The sequence below is a fragment of the Cololabis saira genome, chromosome 8 (genome assembly GCF_033807715.1).
Source record: "Cololabis saira isolate AMF1-May2022 chromosome 8, fColSai1.1, whole genome shotgun sequence".
NCBI lineage: Eukaryota > Metazoa > Chordata > Actinopteri > Beloniformes > Belonidae > Cololabis > Cololabis saira.
This window is the reverse complement of record NC_084594.1, coordinates 5,686,589-5,707,639: the sequence shown is the minus strand read 5'-3', so window position 1 is coordinate 5,707,639 and position 21,051 is coordinate 5,686,589. Positions and strand designations below refer to the sequence as shown.

The 21,051-nt window shown below is 39.2% G+C and overlaps 1 protein-coding gene across 1 annotated transcript in view; it reads left to right on the top strand.

Moving 5' to 3' along the window:
- Nucleotides 1-21,051, top strand: part of ccndbp1 (cyclin D-type binding-protein 1) — a 68,836-nt gene that overhangs the window by 34,862 nt on the left and 12,923 nt on the right. The window lies entirely within an intron of this gene.

Below are 21,051 nucleotides of genomic sequence, written 5' to 3'. Positions count from 1 at the left end.
TAGATTCATACTCACATAAAAACGATCCTAACCCTAATAATTTATCAGACTCATGTGTGTGACAGCAGAATTTTGGGTACAACTTTTTTATTTACATACAAATGTTTATCATTACGAATACGAATCGTTATAACATGGACACATCTTTTTTACGCACACACAAATAATATTGGAACAATAATACCCCCATAGGGGGGGGGCTATGATAATGAGGCTCTGCTCTGATTGTCTGCTTGAATGACGTGTAAGAGGAGAGGAGACAAAGCGTTGCTCCGTAGCAAAGCGTGTCCACGGTTCTGCGTTAAATCGACGCGTACCCTACGCCGTAGGCTCCGGGGGAGAGCTCTCCCCCGGAGCCTACGGGTTCGGATCCCCTCGACGGGCTGGTCCGTGAGCAGCTCCGGCAGCTCCGTACGCGGCGCCGGGGCTCCGGAGCTAAGCTAAATACTTAGCCCATGCAAAGATCATATTCATAGACAAATATAAATTACATTAAAAAAACCGGAACTTACCGCTGGCTCGTGTCAGTTCCCGGGTCCGTGCTGTGGGATCTGATCCTTTTATGAGGGTAAATGTCCATGCAAAACCTCATCTTAACTCTCCCTCGTTGTTCAAACAGCCAGCGCTGCTGAACAATGGCGGAGCTCGAGCGGCCGGCAGAGCTGGTGGTGGGCGTGGTTTCAGCAGCGGAGGAGACCGAGGGCGTGGTTTGCATTTTGGTGACGTAAAGAAAATGCACCAATCACAACGGCCCGTGGAAACCACATGACACTGTCACTGGGGGACTCTGTAAGGTGGGGGCGAGCAGACCTTGCAGATTTGCATGGGATATCATCTTCTCTGTGTTGGCAGGCTGACGGGAGACCACTTTATATATGTTAAAACAAGAAAACACGTGTTTTTCATAATAGGTCCCCCTTTAAAGATCCCAGGGAGTCGTTTGCACCATGTCATAACTGCATGCGAGAGTCCGATTATCACGTTGAGCTGCGTGACATCGGATGCTCTCTGTCCACACTGAAACTGTTAAACTCTCTCTGTCCACACTGAAACTGTTAAACTCGCAGCCAGTTAGGACAGTCCAATACAAAAAAAATAAAGCAATGGAATTGATTTTGTCGCTGAAGCTTGTTCGCATTGCATGGAACACGCTTTAATAGTGTACGCAGCTGGCTCATCTGCCTGGAACGGCTCATTTTAGAATTCCGACCGGGCCCTGAATGCATCTCGTCGTTCTCCTGCGCGTGTGAAACAAAACACTGGGGAGGTGTCAGGTTTCTCCCAATACATCCATGGTTTCTCCCAGCAAGGGCACGTGTGAGTGACGTCATCACGCAGTCCGGGCTCGGAGCTCCGGGAGCGCGCCCCCTCCCCTTTTCTATTCCCCAACTCAGAGTTTCAGTGTGCGCGTTCACGTGTCTGAGACAGGCTGAGACAGGGTGGCAATGATTCATTCGACATAAATATTCATAGAAAATCCCATATTGGAAGGACTTTATTGCAATTCACACAATATTTTCACATTACAGTAAACAATATATGTACGAAGTCACATGTCAATAAAATAATTGTATGGCAAAGTCATAGCTTTTTACGTTATTAGTTGGTATTTTCAAAAAAGAGAGTGGCAGAGTTCTTCAAAAATAATATGTTCCAGTGTATGATTTTTTCGTCATGCCAAAAGGTCTCTGAATCTGCCATTTAATTTTCCTTACACAAAATCTTTGATTTTTAATTAATATTTTTCCAGAAATACAGAGTGAAATAAAAATGCCAATTCCTTTCAAGCAATGACCACGATACGCGACACGGTCAACAAGGAACCTACTGCCAATCAAATGTGTCAATTTCATTAAGATTGGATAAACCAAACAGCAACTAAAGCACATAATTTGATGAAAAATGTATACCTGACCAAAAGGTGGCGCTATGGAGTTCATCCAAGATTGTCATATCCACTTGTTCAGAATGCAAGCCCGATTAAATGTATTGATTTTGGGTTAATTCTGACCAATTCTGTTTAAGTTACAACAACTTTTATGTTCATGGCGAGACCCCGAAATTTGACAACCTCTGACAGCAACGCCCTTTGATAAGAACTTACAGTTTTCTCTGTCACTCATCGTCAATGTCTTACCTATTATCTCACCAACTTTGAGATCAAGAAACTGATCTCGTTTGGAGCACAGATGCAAACTAGAAGACATGACAATTCCTGGTGCCAACAGGTGGCGCTACAACCGATCCTGAATATTCCACCATAGATGGGTTCAGGCTCAGCCTATAATCATGCACATACGTTTTCGACCACATCAAATCATGTATTGCTGAATTACAGCCAATTGATGTTTGATGGCGAGGCTTAAAAATGACCTCAAACTTCGCCGAATCACTACGGTCAAGCCCTCTGCTGAAAACTTAAAAGCTTCGCAATTTAGCGTCGGCCATGTGTCTAGATTGTACAAACCAAGTTGTGAGCCAATTCGATAAAATCTCTAGGAGGAGTTCGTTAAAGTACGAGGCCTAGAAATGATCAGAATTCATGAAAAATGACATTTTCTGTTCAAAATGCCGGACTTCCTGTGTAACTTAGAGCATGGGTCCAAAAGACTTTTTTGTAGCTCTTTGTCTAATATAATACACACATAAAGGTCATTGCTGTAAGTCAAACCATATTGTGGGGCTCGTCAAAAAACATAAAATAGGTGGCGCTATAGAGCCCATTCTTGTGGACCCATGCCTGTCGCCCATAAAATACGTAATTTTACGCGACTCTGGAAGCGTGTGCAAAATTTGGTGAGTTTTCCAGCATTTTAAGGCCTCCAAAAAGGCAATTTATTTACGGCGAGAATAATAATAATAATAATTAAAGCTGCAAGCAGCGATGAACGGGCCCTCGCACTCACGGCCACCGCCCCCCATAAGCATATCAGAAACGACACCACCCACGACTTCCTATGTCAAACCATTCAAAAGTTATAGCAAAAAAAAAGGGACAACCAATCAGAAGAAGGGGCGGGGCTAATTAAGGCCAAAGAAGCTCAAGGACTCATTACAGAATCCCATGACACCAACCACGACTCTCTATGTCAAAACATTCAAATGTTATAGCAGGAAATAGGGACAACCAATCAGAAGAAGGGGCGGGGCTCATTTTCGCCAATTATGGTCAAGGACTAAATACCTAGTCCCATGACACCACCCACGACTCTTTATGTCAAACCTTTCAAAAGTTATGGCAGAGAAAAGTATTCTAGGGGGCGCTGTTGAGCCGTTAGGCCACGCCCATTAATGCAAACCATGAAATATCAAATGTATCGACAGGCCTGGCTTTTCTTTAAGTTGTGACATGATACAGGTTTGTACCAATTTTGGTGCATGTACGTCAAACCGTATTGTGGGGCTTGAGGCACAAAGTTTTCTAGGGGGCGCTGTTGAGCCATTAGGTCCCGCCCATTAATGCAAACCATTAAATATCACATTTTTCACCAGGCCTGGCTCAGTGTTTCGAGAGGAGGTAGTAAAACGTTTTTACTTTTAAGTTTAACAGCACACTGGTTGGATGAAAGCTTCATGCCACACAGTACAATTCTAAACACAACTTTTATCTTATTTCTAAAGATAAAGGAAGCTCTGAAAACCTTAACAAACCATGGTTTACTATAGAACTTAGGAAATCTGCTTTAAAGAAAAACAAGCTTTATAAAAGGCATTTTCAAAGTCCTAGTCCTTTAAATTGTGCTACATACAAAAATTATAGGAATAAATACAACCACCTTATTAGAAATAAATAAATGATCTATGGAAAATATTGAAAGAATTACTCAACAAGAAAAAAAATCATCTATTCCAGCCCAGTCTACATTTCCGGATGGCGCATAGGATAACAGAGCATACACAAATTGCTAATAAATTTAATGATTTCTTTATAAATGTGGTTCCACGTCTTGCAAAACATCTTAAAAATGTTCATGGTTCTCCTTCTAACTATAAATGAAGGTTATCCCTCTTTAAAGGGGACCTATTATGAAAAACATAGGAACATACAACGACATAGTTATGCTGATTCTTTAATAAAATGTCTTTAAATTTGTCTCAAATCTTAACTGTCTGCTGTTTCTCATCATTTGGGGCGACCACCCGTCATGTGGGGTAACCAACGATTCAACATTTAATGTCTATGAGTTTTGGTTCAAATATAAATCATTGGTATAGTATGCATAAGTGGATACTACTTGTACACATTTTAAATCAGTTTTATGAATTGTAGAGAAAAAAATATATATATAATGGCTTTATGAGGGTGACACTTCCATTATAGATAATATGTATTTAAAAATGGTTTTCGAAAATGAAAGGACACATGAGTCTATCTTTCTTGAACAGTTAATTTAATTACTGATACTTATTAAAATATACATTTTGTTAAGGAAATCTATTAATTTTGAGATAAATAACTCAAAGGCCTAATACATCATTGACCCACAACTGTGATTCAGGCTTAAAGCTCCCCTGCTACACGTCATTCAGGCAGCCAATCAGCACAGAGCCTCATTAACATAGCCCCCCCTCCCCTCAGAATCCCTCATAGAGAAGGTTAGAAACGGTAAAAATAAAGACATGGCCCAGAGGCTGAATTTCTCATTTATGTAGAAAAAACATTCAAAAGCTTGTTTTTAAGACATTCAATGCCTGTTTAAAATATACATTAAATGCCATAATAGGTCACCTTTAAATAATTTTTAAGCAAATGAAGCAATTCTCGCCAAATACAGTAAATTCCAGTTGTCCCTGAACGCACCAGTAGGATAATCTGTAATTTTAGAATTCCGACCGGTCCCTGAATGCACCTCCTCCGCGGCGCTGCGCGGTGCCGACCAGATCTCGGCTGAAAGCCGATAATAATATAATAAAATTGCAAAGCTGCTGTGCAATAAGGTGTAATACATGCACTGTAATTATTTTCTGTATAAAAATTGAATGTAAAAAGACGGGTTTGACTCAAAATCAGTGTGGTTTTATTTAAGTGGTCTCTGTCTCGGTAGAAGACAGAGACATGAAAGACGTGAAAAAAGCGAGCTGCATTACAGACATGCGCCGCCGAAATACATCGGTGAAAACTATTCCACAGGAATATTTCACCATAGATGTCTTAAGACGACTCTACAATTATGCACACAATAAAAAAATACTTACAGATTAGGTTGGGACTCGTGTGAAAACACTGGAGGATTCATGTCGTGTGAGGAACGTCAATACGGTGCGCACGCAACGTCCCCCCGCTCCCCCCCTCCTCCCCCCCTCCTCCCTCCCCCTCGGCCTCCGCTCCGCTGCAGCTGGCCGGCACACAGAGCCAGCTTGCTTTAAATCCAATGGATTTAAATAAATATTCATTACCAATCGTGCGTTTTACGCACCTTAATGCCAAAAATATATTTTCACATCACAGTAAACAATATTTTTACGGAGTTTACGAAGTTAATTGGACATGGCATGACAAAAATATGATTTAATTGTATATGAATACATTTTTGGAAAAAGAGAGTTACAAAGTTCTTCAAAAGCGATATGTACCAGCGTATGATTTTTTAGTCATGTCGAAATGTATCTAAATCTGACATTTTATTGTCTTAAGACCAAGCCTATGATTTTAAATTATTATTTTACCAAAAAATTCAGAGTGACGTAAAATGGCAGTTCCCTTCAAGTTATGACCACGATACTCAACACAGTTAATAAGGACGCTTATGACAATAATATGTGTCGATTTCATTGTGATTGGATGAATGAAACAGCAATGACAGCACATAATTTGATGAAAAATGTATACCTGACCAAAAGGTGGCGCTATGGATTTCAATCCAAGATTGTCATATCCACTTGTTCAGAATGGAAGCCTGATTACATGTATTGATTTTGGGTCAATTTGGACCAAGTATGTTTAAGTTACAACAACTTTTATGTTCATGGCGAGACACAGAAATTTGACCACCTCTAACGGCCACGCCCTTCGATAAGAACGTACAGTTTTCTCTGTCAGTCATCGTCAATGTCTTACCTATTATCTGACCAACTTTGAGATCATTAAACTGATCTCGCTTGGAGCACAGATGCATACTAGAAGACATGACAATTCCTGGTGCCAACAGGTGGCGCTACAACCGATCCTGAATATTCCACCATAGATGTCTTCAGGCTCAGTCTACAATCATGCACATACGTTTTCAACCACATCAAATCATGTATTGCTGAATTACAGCCAATTGATGTTTGATGGCGAAGCTTAAAAATGACCTCAAACTTCGCCGGATCACTACGGTCACGCCCTCTGGCAGAAACTTAAAAGCTTCGCAATTTAGCGTCGGCCATGTGTCTAGATTGTACAAACCAAGTTGTGAGCCAATCTGATAAAATCTCTAGGAGGAGTTCGTTAAAGTACGAGGCCTAGAAATGATCAGAATTCATCAAAAATGACATTTTCTATTCAAAATGCCGGATTTCCTGTGTAACTTAGAGCATGGGTCCAAGAGACTTTTTTGTAGGGCTTTGTCTGATATAATAGACACATAAAGGTCATTGCTGTAAGTCAAACCATATTATGGGGCTCGTCGAAAAACATAAAATAGGTGGCGCTATAAGCCCATTCTTGTGGACCCATGCCTGTCGCCCATAAAATACGTAATTTTACGCGACTCTGGAAGCGTGTGCAAAATTTGGTGAGTTTTTGAGCATTTTAAGGCCTCCAAAAAGGCAATTTATTTACGGCGAGAATAATAATAATAATAATAATAATAATAATAAACATCACAGATACAATAGGGTCCTCGCACTTTCAGTGCTCGGGCCCTAATAATAAACATCACAGATACAATAGGGTCCTCGCACTTTCAGTGCTCGGGCCCTAATAATAATAATAATAATAAACATCACAGATACAATAGGGTCCTCGCACTTTCAGTGCTCGGGCCCTAATAATTAAAGCTGCAAGCAGCGATGAACGGGCCCTCGCACTCACGGCCACCGCCCCCCATAAGCATATCAGAAATGACACCACCCACGACTTCCTATGTCAAACCATTCAAAAGTTATAGCAGAAAAAAGGGACAACCAATCAGAAGAAGGGGCGGGGCTAATTCAGGCCAATGAAGGTCAAGGACTCATTACAGAGTCCCATGACACCACCCACGACTCTCTATGTCAAAACATTCAAATTTTATAGCAGGAAATAGGGACAACCAATCAGAAGAAGGGGCGGGGCTAATTTTCCCAATTATGGTCAAGGACTCAATACCGAGTCCCATGACACCACCCACGACTCTTTATGTCAAACCTTTCAAAAGTTATGGCAGAGAAAAGTATTCTAGTGGGCGCTGTTGAGCCGTTAGGCCACGCCCATTAATGCAAACCATGAAATATCAAATGTATCGACAGGCCTGGCTTTTCTTTAAGTTGCGACATGATACAGGTGTGTACCGATTTTAGTTCATGTACGTCAAACCGTATTATGGGGCTTGAGGCGCAAAGTTTTTTCTGTCTGAACCAATCAGATGAAGGGTGGGTGCGCTTTTTGCCGTCTAGCATCGCCACGGTAACACTTTTGAAAGAGAAAAGTAATGCGTGGTGTCGGAGGATGGAGACGCACGTTTTGATGTTTAACACACCTGGGTGCACGTTACGTTCGGGCCGTATTAATGACCGAAGAAATGGCATAAATTGCGCCAAAATTACACGATTAATTCAAAATGTTCAAAATGGCCGACTTCCTGTTCGGTTTCGGCCATGGCGCCAAGAGACTTTTCTTTAAGTTGTGACATGATACAGGTGTGTACCGATTTTCGTGCATGTACGTCAAACCGTATTGTGGGGCTTGAGGCACAAAGTTTTCTAGGGGGTGCTGTTGAGCCATTAGGTCCCGCCCATTAATGCAAACCATTAAATATCAAATTTTTCACCAGGCTTGGCTCAGTGTTTCGAGAGGAGGTAGTAAAACGTTAATACCTGAAGCAACAGCAGGACTGGTGTCATCACCATCACCACCTTTGAACAGCCAATATGCTTACAGTGTTTTTTCATACACGTATAGTTCATACAGGAAGATAGTGTAGCCTTTGTCTCACTTGATTTGGCCTTGTATTCATACTAATTGAATGATTATAGGCTATCACATTTGTTGCCCAAATAAATAATTTCAAAATCAGTAAATAATTAAAATCAGTACTCGAGTTGTAAAAAAAAGAAATCAGGGGGATGGTGGATTTTATCATATGGGGACAGATAATTTGTGCTGATTACAAATAATATAATATATTACAAATAATAGCAGTGACCAAAACACCTGCAGAAATACTGCAGGAATGACATAGCAGCAGTTAAATGCAGCCTTCTGTAAGCTTTAAATATCCACTGGGCTTACATCAAATACATCAAAACACAACAATAAAAACACTTTTCTGAACTTATCAATATGACTCTGTCCTTCACAGGATAAGTAAAATGGATCACTGCAAAAACTCTAAATCTTAACAAGAATATTTGTCTTATTTCTAGTTAAAATGTCTCATTTTAGTAAAAAAATCTCATTACACTTAAAACAAGACTCATCACTGGAAAAAACAACAATTTTCACCTGTTTCAAGTAGATTTTCACTTGTAATAAGTAGAAAAATCTGCATGTGGAACAAGATTGTTTTGCTTGTAATGAGAAGATAAATCTTGTCCCATTGGCAGATTTTTCTACTTATTTCAAGTGAACATTTACTTGAAACAGGTGAAAATTGTCAAATAAGTTATTTTTCTGGTGTTATTTTTCTGGTGATGACTCTAAATGTTGAAATAGCAGTAAAACCACATTCATTGATGAAATGACATAAGGGATGGAAAGGGGTGATGGCAGTTTTACAGGGGGATGATTTGGACCGTTTTTATTTCAGGGGGGAAATCCCCCTCATCCCCCCTCAACTCGAGTACTGATTATAATAAAGTGTCTTATAAATCAATAATTTTAAAATCTCAATCCTTATTTTTATTTAACGGCCAGGGTTTATAGGCTGCATATTTACACTGTGTAGCCTGAAAGTGAACTGCAACTTACGTGCGGACGCATCTTTGCTGTGGAGGGGGCTGAATAAATCAACCAATTTTTGACATTTGGCCGTGTCTTCCTCCAGCGCCTTTTTTTTCTCTCTCCCTCTCGGCACCGCCTTGTCGAGGCAAAACCTCATTTTAACTCTCCCTCGCTGTGGAAACAGCCCCTGCTTGTAATAATGGCTGCAGCTCGAGCGGCAGAGCCCATGGGCAGAGCTGGTGGTGGGCGTGGTTTCAGCAGCGGAGGAGACCGAGGGGTGGTGTGCATTTTGGTGACGTAAAGAAAATGCACCAATCTTAACGGCTCACAGAAACCACGTGACACTGGGGGACTCTGTAAGGGTGGGGGCGAGCAGATCTTTCAGATTTTCATAGGGATTTAATCTTTTCTGTGTTGGCAGGCTGAGGGGAGACCACTTTAAATATGTTAAAACAAGAAAACACGTGTTTTTCATAATAGGTCCCCCTTTAAAGATTTTCTAACAGTTTAGTTTGTTATGAACGTCAGAGATGTAGTTATAACACTGCATACTTGTGAATAATTATAAACATTGAAAAACGTACTTTTATATGAAAATAACCAGAAACAGATAGCTATAACATGGTATTTATATACTGCTTTAATGAACATTATTTTTATAGCCTATAAGCTATAAATATAATTTTTCTATTTTAATAAAATTAAATGTTTTTCTCTCATTTCAATTAAAACAAATAGGAATATTATCGGTTTTAATGACAATTATTGTACATCACAGCTAATTGTAAAATACATTGATTCAATTCGATTATATACAGGAATTACAGGCTATGATAATAATAGAAAAGAAAGAAAAATGACTCAAACAAAAAAAAAAACAGTGAGTGAGACAGGCAAGACAGCGACAACCAATGCAAGTGGGATGTCAACAGTGTATACATATTTCAAAACACAGACAACAACTTCTGAGCAAGTGGTTTGTTGAGCAGATATTGGAATTAATCTCAGATATTTGCATGAGGTCACTCTCACTCTCAACTAAATAAATAAATAAATATATATATATAAATACAACAACACACCCCTCTCCTCTTAAAATAAATTCAAATAAACAATCAAACTTATTTCCTTATACAATTTATACAAAAACCATATGTCTTTGTAAAAGAGCATAATACAAAGTCTTTCAGAATAAATGTACGTATTTTTAACATGTGACAGCATCCTGTATCATAACTACATCTCTGCCGTTTGTACAAACCAAACTGTGTGGAAATCGGGTAAAGAGTCTGAGAGTTATGAATGATTGTAGTCCGGGAGAAACCTTGCTCAGTAGAAATGATGCACTAAGACGCAAATAATGCCCTGTCCAAGATGGCGGCCGCATCGATCGGCGCCCGGTCCAAGATGGCGGCCGCGCCCCACGCCCCCTCCCCCGAAGAGCTGCGCGCGCATTCCAAACTGCACTCATCCCCCCCACCTTCCCCCCGCGGGAGCTCAACCCCTCCCCTCCCAGTGCAGCTGCAGCAGTCTTCTCAGCGGCAGCAGTCCTGCTGGATCTGACTGAGACACAGTCTGATCACACATAAATGTTCATTTAAAATCACGTCTAATGATTAGGTTTATCAAAATCACAGGACATTTTCAAAATACAGTAAACAATATACTTATGAAGTCCCATATGTCTATGACATTTATTGACAAAGACATAGCTTTTTACGTTATTAGTTCATTTTTTTAATTTTTAGAGTGACCAAGTTTTTCAAAAACAATATGTTACAGTGTATGATTTTTCACTCCTGTTGTAAGCTATCTGAAACTGTCATTTGATTTTCCTTACACAAAATCTTTGATTTTTAATTAATATTTTTCCAGAAATACAGAGTGACATAAAAATGCCAATTCCTTTCAAGAAATAACCACGATACGCGACACAGTCAACAAGGAACCTACTGCCAATCAAATGTGTCAATTTCATTAAGATTGGATAAACCAAACAGCAACTAAAGCACATAATTTGATGAAAAATGTATACCTGACCAAAAGGTGGCGCTATGGAGTTCATCCAAGATTGTCATATCCACTTGTTCAGAATGCAAGCCCGATTAAATGTATTGAATTTGGGTTCATTCTGACCAATTATGTTTAAGTTACAACAACTTTTATGTTCATGGCGAGACCCCGAAATTTGACAACCTCTGACAGCGACGCCCTTTGACACAAACTTACAGTTTTCTCTGTCACTCATCGTCAATGCCTTACCTATTATCTCACCAACTTTGAGATCAAGAAACTGATCTCGTTTGGAGCACAGATGCAAACTAGAAGACATGACAATTCCTGGTGCCAACAGGTGGCGCTACAACCGATCCTGAATATTCCACCATAGATGTCTTCAGGCTCAGCCTACAATCATGCACATAAGTTTTCGACCACATCAAATCATGTATTGCTGAATTACAGCCAATTGATGTTTGATGGCGAAGCTTAAAAATGACCTCAAACTTCGCCGGATCACTACGGTCACGCCCTCTGGCAGAAACTTAAAAGCTTCGCAATTTAGCGTCGGCCATGTGTCTAGATTGTACAAACCAAGTTGTGAGCCAATTCGATAAAATCTCTAGGAGGAGTTCGTTAAAGTACGAGGCCTAGAAATGATCAGAATTCACGAAAAATGACATTTTCTGTTCAAAATGCCGGACTTCCTGTGTAACTTAGACCATGGGTCCAAAAGACTTTTTTGTAGCTCTTTGTCTAATATAATACACACATAAAGGTCATTGCTGTAAGTCAAACCATATTGTGGGGCTCGTCAAAAAACATAAAATAGGTGGCGCTATAGAGCCCATTCTTGTGGACCCATGCCTGTCGCCCATAAAATACGTAATTTTACGCGACTCTGGAAGCGTGTGCAAAATTTGGTGAGTTTTCGAGCATTTTAAGGCCTCCAAAAAGGCAATTTATTTACGGCGAGAATAATAATAATAATAATTAAAGCTGCAAGCAGCGATGAACGGGCCCTCGCACTCACGGCCACCGCCCCCATAAGCATATCAGAAATGACACCACCCACGACTTCCTATGTCAAACCATTCAAAAGTTATAGCAGAAAAAAGGGACAACCAATCAGAAGAAGGGGCGGGCTAATTCAGGCCAATGAAGGTCAAGGACTCCATACAGAATCTGATGACACCACCCACGACTCTCTATGTCAAACCATTCAAAAGTTATAGCAGGAAATAGGGACAACCAATCAGAAGAAGGGGCGGGGCTAATCTTCGCCAATTATGGTCAAGGACTCAATACCGAGTCCCATGACACCACCCACGACTCTTTATGTCAAACCTTTCAAAAGTTATGGCAAAGAAAAGTATTCTAGTGGGCGCTGTTGAGCCGTTAGGCCACGCCCATTAATGCAAACCATGAAATATCAAATGTATCGACAGGCCTGGCTTTTCTTTAAGTTGCGACATGATACAGGTGTGTACCGATTTTTGTTCATGTACGTCAAACCGTATTATGGGGCTTGAGGCGCAAAGTTTTTTCTGTCTGAACCAATCAGATGAAGGGGGGCGCGCTTTTTGCCGTCTAGCGTCGCCACGGTAATGCTTTTGAAAGAGAAAAGTAATGCGTGGTGTCGGAGGATGGAGACGCACATTTTGATGTATAACACACCTGGGTGCACGTTACGGTTCGGGCCGTATTAATGACCGAAGAAATGGCATAAATTGTGCCAAAATTACACGATTAATTCAAAATGTTCAAAATGGCCGACTTCCTGTTCGGTTTCGGCCATGGCGCCAAGAGACTTTCCTTTAAGTTGCGACATGATACAGGTGTGTACCGATTTTCGTGCATGTACGTCAAACCGTATTGTGGGGCTTGAGGCACGAAGTTTTATCTGTATGGACCAATCAGATGAAGTGGGGGCGCGCTTTTTGGCGTCTATCATCGCCACGGTAACGCTTTTGACTGAGAAAAGTTATGCACGTTATTGCAGGATGGAGACGCACATTTTGATGTATAACACACCTGGGTGCACGTTACGGTTCTGGCGAAGAAGCGGCTGAAGGAATGGCATAAATTGCGCCAAAATTACATGATTAATTCAAACTGGCCGACTTCCTGTTGGGTTTCGGCCATGGCGCCAGGAGACTTTTCTTTAAGTTGTGTACTGATACAGGTGTGTACCGATAAAGGAAGCTCTGAAAACCTTAACAAACCATGGTTTACTATAGAACTTAGGAAATCCGCAAATTCAAAATTTAATGTCTATGAGTTTTGGTTCAAATATAAATCATTGGTATAGTATGCATAAATGGCTTTATGAGGGTGACACTTCCATTATAGATAAAATGTATTTCAAAATGGTTTTCAAAAATGAAAGGACACATGAGTCTATCTTTCTTGAAAAGTTAATTTAATTACTGATACTTATTAAAATATACATTTTGTTAAGGAAATCTATTAATTTTGAGATAAATAACGGTCGCCCCCAATTACTTTTTTAAGGTCATTGCCCTATTAATGTAGGTTTAAAAACACTAAAATACCTTTGTTTTAAGTTTTCACATATATGCACACTACATTCCAAATGTTTGGAAAATGGCCAAATACATCTTTATTTTAAGTATTTTAAAAATAGGCCTCTCAAAGGCCTTATACATCATTGACCCACAATTGTGATTCAGGCTTAAAGCTCCCCTGCTACACGTCATTCAGGCAGCCAATCAGCACAGAGCCTCATTAACATAGCCCCCCCTCCCCTCAGAATCCCTCATAGACAAGGTTAGAAACGGTAAAAATAAAGACATGGCCCAGAGGCTGAATTTCTCATTTATGTAGAAAAAACCTTCAAAAGCTTGTTTTTAAGACATTCAATGCCTGTTTAAAATATACATTAAATGCCATAATAGGTCACCTTTAAATAATTTTTAAGCAAATGAAGCAACGGTAAATTCTCGCCAAATACAGTAAATTCCAGTTGTCCCTGAACGCACCAGGAGGATAATCGGCTTTTTAGAATTCCGACCGGTCCCTGAATGCACCTCCTCCGCGGCGCGGCGCGGTCCCGACCAGATCTCGGCTGAAAGCCGATAATAATATAATAAAATTGCAAAGCTGCTGTGAAATAAGGTGTAATACATGCACTGTAATTATTTTCTGTATAAAAATTGAATGTAAAAAGACGGGTTTGACTCAAAATCAGTGTGGTTTTATTTAAGTGGTCTCTGTCTCGGTAGAAGACAGAGACATGAAAGACATGAAAAAATCGAGCTGCATTACAGACATGCGCCGCCGAAATACATCGGTGAAAACTATTCCACAGGAATATTTCACCATAGATGTCTTAAGACGACTCTACAATTATGCACACAATAAAAAAATACTTACAGATTAGGTTGGGACTCGTGTGAAAACACTGGAGGATTCATGTCGTGTGAGGAACGTCAATACGGTGCGCACGCAACGTTCCCCCGCTCCCCCCCTCCTCCCTCCCCCTCGGCCTCCGCTCCGCTGCAGCTGGCCGGCACACAGAGCCAGCTTGCTTTAAATCCAATGGATTTAAATAAATATTCATTACCAATCGTGCGTTTTACGCACCTTAATGCCAAAAATATATTTTCACATCACAGTAAACAATATTTTTACGAAGTTTACGAAGTTAATTGGACATGGCATGACAAAAATATGATTTAATTGTATATGAATACATTTTTGGAAAAAGAGAGTTACAAAGTTCTTCAAAAGCAATATGTACCAGCGTATGATTTTTTAGTCATGTCGAAATGTATCTAAATCTGACATTTTATTGTCTTAAGACCAAGCCTATGATTTAAAATTATTATTTTACCAAAAAATTCAGAGTGACGTAAAATGGCAGTTCCCTTCAAGTTATGACCACGATACTCAACACAGTTAATAAGGACGCTTATGACAATAATATGTGTCGATTTCATTGTGATTGGATGAATGAAACAGCAATGACAGCACATAATTTGATGAAAAATGTATACCTGACCAAAAGGTGGCGCTATGGATTTCAATCCAAGATTGTCATATCCACTTGTTCAGAATGGAAGCCTGATTACATGTATTGATTTTGGGTCAATTTGGACCAAGTATGTTTAAGTTACAACAACTTTTATGTTCATGGCGAGACACAGAAATTTGACAACCTCTGACAGCCACGCCCTTCGATAAGAACGTACAGGTTTCTCTGTCAGTCATCGTCAATGTCTTACCTATTATCTGACCAACTTTGAGATCATTAAACTGATCTCGCTTGGAGCACAGATGCAAACTAGAAGACATGACAATTCCTGGTGCCAACAGGTGGCGCTACAACCGATCCTGAATATTCCACCACATATGTCTTCAGGCTCAGCCTACAATCATGCACATACGTTTTCGACCACATCAAATCATGTATTGCTGAATTACAGCAAATTGATGTTTGATGGCGAGGCTTAAAAATGACCTCAAACTTCGCCGAATCACTACGGTCAAGCCCTCTGCTAAAAACTTAAAAGCTTCGCAATTTAGCGTCGGCCATGTGTCTAGATTGTACAAACCAAGTTGTGAGCCAATCTGATAAAATCTCTAGGAGGAGTTCGTTAAAGTACGAGGCCTAGAAATGATCAGAATTCATGAAAAATGACATTTTCTGTTCAAAATGACGGACTTCCTGTGTAACTTAGAGCATGGGTCCAAGAGACTTTTTTGTAGGGCTTTGTCTGATATAATAGACACATAAAGGACATTGCTGTAAGTCAAACCATATTATGGGGCTCGTCGAAAAACATAAAATAGGTGGCGCTATAGAGCCCATTCTTGTGGACCCATGCCTGTCGCCCATAAAATACGTAATTTTACGCGACTCTGGAAGCGTGTGCAAAATTTGGTGAGTTTTGGAGCATTTTAAGGCCTCCAAAAAGGCAATTTATTTACGGCGAGAATAATAATAATAATAATTAAAGCTGCAAGCAGCGATGAACGGGCCCTCGCACTCACGGCCACCGCCCCCCATAAGCATATCAGAAACGACACCACCCACGACTTCCTATGTCAAACCATTCAAAAGTTATAGCAAAAAAAAAGGGACAACCAATCAGAAGAAGGGGCGGGGCTAATTAAGGCCAAAGAAGCTCAAGGACTCATTACAGAATCCCATGACACCAACCACGACTCTCTATGTCAAAACATTCAAATGTTATAGCAGGAAATAGGGACAACCAATCAGAAGAAGGGGCGGGGCTCATTTTCGCCAATTATGGTCAAGGACTAAATACCTAGTCCCATGACACCACCCACGACTCTTTATGTCAAACCTTTCAAAAGTTATGGCAGAGAAAAGTATTCTAGGGGGCGCTGTTGAGCCGTTAGGCCACGCCCATTAATGCAAACCATGAAATATCAAATGTATCGACAGGCCTGGCTTTTCTTTAAGTTGTGACATGATACAGGTTTGTACCAATTTTGGTGCATGTACGTCAAACCGTATTGTGGGGCTTGAGGCACAAAGTTTTCTAGGGGGCGCTGTTGAGCCATTAGGTCCCGCCCATTAATGCAAACCATTAAATATCACATTTTTCACCAGGCCTGGCTCAGTGTTTCGAGAGGAGGTAGTAAAACGTTTTTACTTTTAAGTTTAACAGCACACTGGTTGGATGAAAGCTTCATGCCACACAGTACAATTCTAAACACAACTTTTATCTTATTTCTAAAGATAAAGGAAGCTCTGAAAACCTTAACAAACCATGGTTTACTATAGAACTTAGGAAATCTGCTTTAAAGAAAAACAAGCTTTATAAAAGGCATTTTCAAAGTCCTAGTCCTTTAAATTGTGCTACATACAAAAATTATAGGAATAAATACAACCACCTTATTAGAAATAAATAAATGATCTATGGAAAATATTGAAAGAATTACTCAACAAGAAAAAAAATCATCTATTCCAGCCCAGTCTACATTTCCGGATGGCGCATAGGATAACAGAGCATACACAAATTGCTAATAAATTTAATGATTTCTTTATAAATGTGGTTCCACGTCTTGCAAAACATCTTAAAAATGTTCATGGTTCTCCTTCTAACTATAAATGAAGGTTATCCCTCTTTAAAGGGGACCTATTATGAAAAACATAGGAACATACAACGACATAGTTATGCTGATTCTTTAATAAAATGTCTTTAAATTTGTCTCAAATCTTAACTGTCTGCTGTTTCTCATCATTTGGGGCGACCACCCGTCATGTGGGGTAACCAACGATTCAACATTTAATGTCTATGAGTTTTGGTTCAAATATAAATCATTGGTATAGTATGCATAAGTGGATACTACTTGTACACATTTTAAATCAGTTTTATGAATTGTAGAGAAAAAAATATATATATAATGGCTTTATGAGGGTGACACTTCCATTATAGATAATATGTATTTAAAAATGGTTTTCGAAAATGAAAGGACACATGAGTCTATCTTTCTTGAACAGTTAATTTAATTACTGATACTTATTAAAATATACATTTTGTTAAGGAAATCTATTAATTTTGAGATAAATAACTCAAAGGCCTAATACATCATTGACCCACAACTGTGATTCAGGCTTAAAGCTCCCCTGCTACACGTCATTCAGGCAGCCAATCAGCACAGAGCCTCATTAACATAGCCCCCCCTCCCCTCAGAATCCCTCATAGAGAAGGTTAGAAACGGTAAAAATAAAGACATGGCCCAGAGGCTGAATTTCTCATTTATGTAGAAAAAACATTCAAAAGCTTGTTTTTAAGACATTCAATGCCTGTTTAAAATATACATTAAATGCCATAATAGGTCACCTTTAAATAATTTTTAAGCAAATGAAGCAATTCTCGCCAAATACAGTAAATTCCAGTTGTCCCTGAACGCACCAGTAGGATAATCTGTAATTTTAGAATTCCGACCGGTCCCTGAATGCACCTCCTCCGCGGCGCTGCGCGGTGCCGACCAGATCTCGGCTGAAAGCCGATAATAATATAATAAAATTGCAAAGCTGCTGTGCAATAAGGTGTAATACATGCACTGTAATTATTTTCTGTATAAAAATTGAATGTAAAAAGACGGGTTTGACTCAAAATCAGTGTGGTTTTATTTAAGTGGTCTCTGTCTCGGTAGAAGACAGAGACATGAAAGACGTGAAAAAAGCGAGCTGCATTACAGACATGCGCCGCCGAAATACATCGGTGAAAACTATTCCACAGGAATATTTCACCATAGATGTCTTAAGACGACTCTACAATTATGCACACAATAAAAAAATACTTACAGATTAGGTTGGGACTCGTGTGAAAACACTGGAGGATTCATGTCGTGTGAGGAACGTCAATACGGTGCGCACGCAACGCCCCCTCCTCCCCCCCTCCTCCCTCCCCCTCGGCCTCCGCTCCGCTGCAGCTGGCCGGCACACAGAGCCAGCTTGCTTTAAATCCAATGGATTTAAATAAATATTCATTACCAATCGTGCGTTTTACGCACCTTAATGCCAAAAATATATTTTCACATCACAGTAAACAATATTTTTACGGAGTTTACGAAGTTAATTGGACATGGCATGACAAAAATATGATTTAATTGTATATGAATACATTTTTGGAAAAAGAGAGTTACAAAGTTCTTCAAAAGCGATATGTACCAGCGTATGATTTTTTAGTCATGTCGAAATGTATCTAAATCTGACATTTTATTGTCTTAAGACCAAGCCTATGATTTTAAATTATTATTTTACCAAAAAATTCAGAGTGACGTAAAATGGCAGTTCCCTTCAAGTTATGACCACGATACTCAACACAGTTAATAAGGACGCTTATGACAATAATATGTGTCGATTTCATTGTGATTGGATGAATGAAACAGCAATGACAGCACATAATTTGATGAAAAATGTATACCTGACCAAAAGGTGGCGCTATGGATTTCAATCCAAGATTGTCATATCCACTTGTTCAGAATGGAAGCCTGATTACATGTATTGATTTTGGGTCAATTTGGACCAAGTATGTTTAAGTTACAACAACTTTTATGTTCATGGCGAGACACAGAAATTTGACCACCTCTAACGGCCACGCCCTTCGATAAGAACGTACAGTTTTCTCTGTCAGTCATCGTCAATGTCTTACCTATTATCTGACCAACTTTGAGATCATTAAACTGATCTCGCTTGGAGCACAGATGCATACTAGAAGACATGACAATTCCTGGTGCCAACAGGTGGCGCTACAACCGATCCTGAATATTCCACCATAGATGTCTTCAGGCTCAGTCTACAATCATGCACATACGTTTTCAACCACATCAAATCATGTATTGCTGAATTACAGCCAATTGATGTTTGATGGCGAAGCTTAAAAATGACCTCAAACTTCGCCGGATCACTACGGTCACGCCCTCTGGCAGAAACTTAAAAGCTTCGCAATTTAGCGTCGGCCATGTGTCTAGATTGTACAAACCAAGTTGTGAGCCAATCTGATAAAATCTCTAGGAGGAGTTCGTTAAAGTACGAGGCCTAGAAATGATCAGAATTCATCAAAAATGACATTTTCTATTCAAAATGCCGGATTTCCTGTGTAACTTAGAGCATGGGTCCAAGAGACTTTTTTGTAGGGCTTTGTCTGATATAATAGACACATAAAGGTCATTGCTGTAAGTCAAACCATATTATGGGGCTCGTCGAAAAACATAAAATAGGTGGCGCTATAAGCCCATTCTTGTGGACCCATGCCTGTCGCCCATAAAATACGTAATTTTACGCGACTCTGGAAGCGTGTGCAAAATTTGGTGAGTTTTTGAGCATTTTAAGGCCTCCAAAAAGGCAATTTATTTACGGCGAGAATAATAATAATAATAATAATAATAATAATAAACATCACAGATACAATAGGGTCCTCGCACTTTCAGTGCTCGGGCCCTAATAATAATAATAAACATCACAGATACAATAGGGTCCTCGCACTTTCAGTGCTCGGGCCCTAATAATAATAATAATAAACATCACAGATACAATAGGGTCCTCGCACTTTCAGTGCTCGGGCCCTAATAATAATAATAAACATCACAGATACAATAGGGTCCTCGCACTTTCAGTGCTCGGGCCCTAAAAATGTCATACATTCTGGATTCATTACAAATTAACTGAAATATTGCAAGACTTTTATTATTTTAATATTGCTGATCATGGCTTACAGCTTAAGAAAACTCAAATATCCTATCTCAAAAAATTAGAATATTCTGGGAATCTTAATCTTAAACTAATCCATAATCAGCAATATTAAAATAATAAAAGGCTTGCAATATTTCAGTTGATTTGTAATGAATCCAGAATGTATGACATTTTTGTTTTTTTAATTGCATTACAGAAAATAAAGAACTTTATCACAATATTCAAATTTTCTGAGACAGTCCTCTATGTGTTATACATGTTTCCGGTACACGCACATGCGTATATGCACATATATTTTTATTCTATTTTTTAGATTTCTTTTCTATTCATATAATTCTATTTATTGCACAATTTTTGTATCTTTTATATGGGTGTTGGTTTTAGGGTGAGATGGAGTTTAGTTTTATTTGGATCCCCATTAGCTGCAGCAAAACTGCAGCTATTCTTCCTGGGGTCCGACACATAATATATAGTACAAGACAAAAAATGAAAAGCAAACCTAAAGAGGTAGTAAAGAAAAGAAACATAGAAAAGAAAAAAGTAAAAAAAAAAAAAAAAGTAAATTCTACTACAAAATATAATTTAGATTTCTGTCAAATAAGACCAGTGCTCCTTTTGACACTCACATTAAGGTTACAGTCATTCTGTTAAACATTTAAATATAATGCAATACAATACTTTTTTTTTTTTATGCAATACAATACAAAATCATACATTCTTTAAATAGCATCAACCAATTCAAATAATGTATAGTCATCGACAATGCGTTTAAGTTATGATCACTTATCTTAAC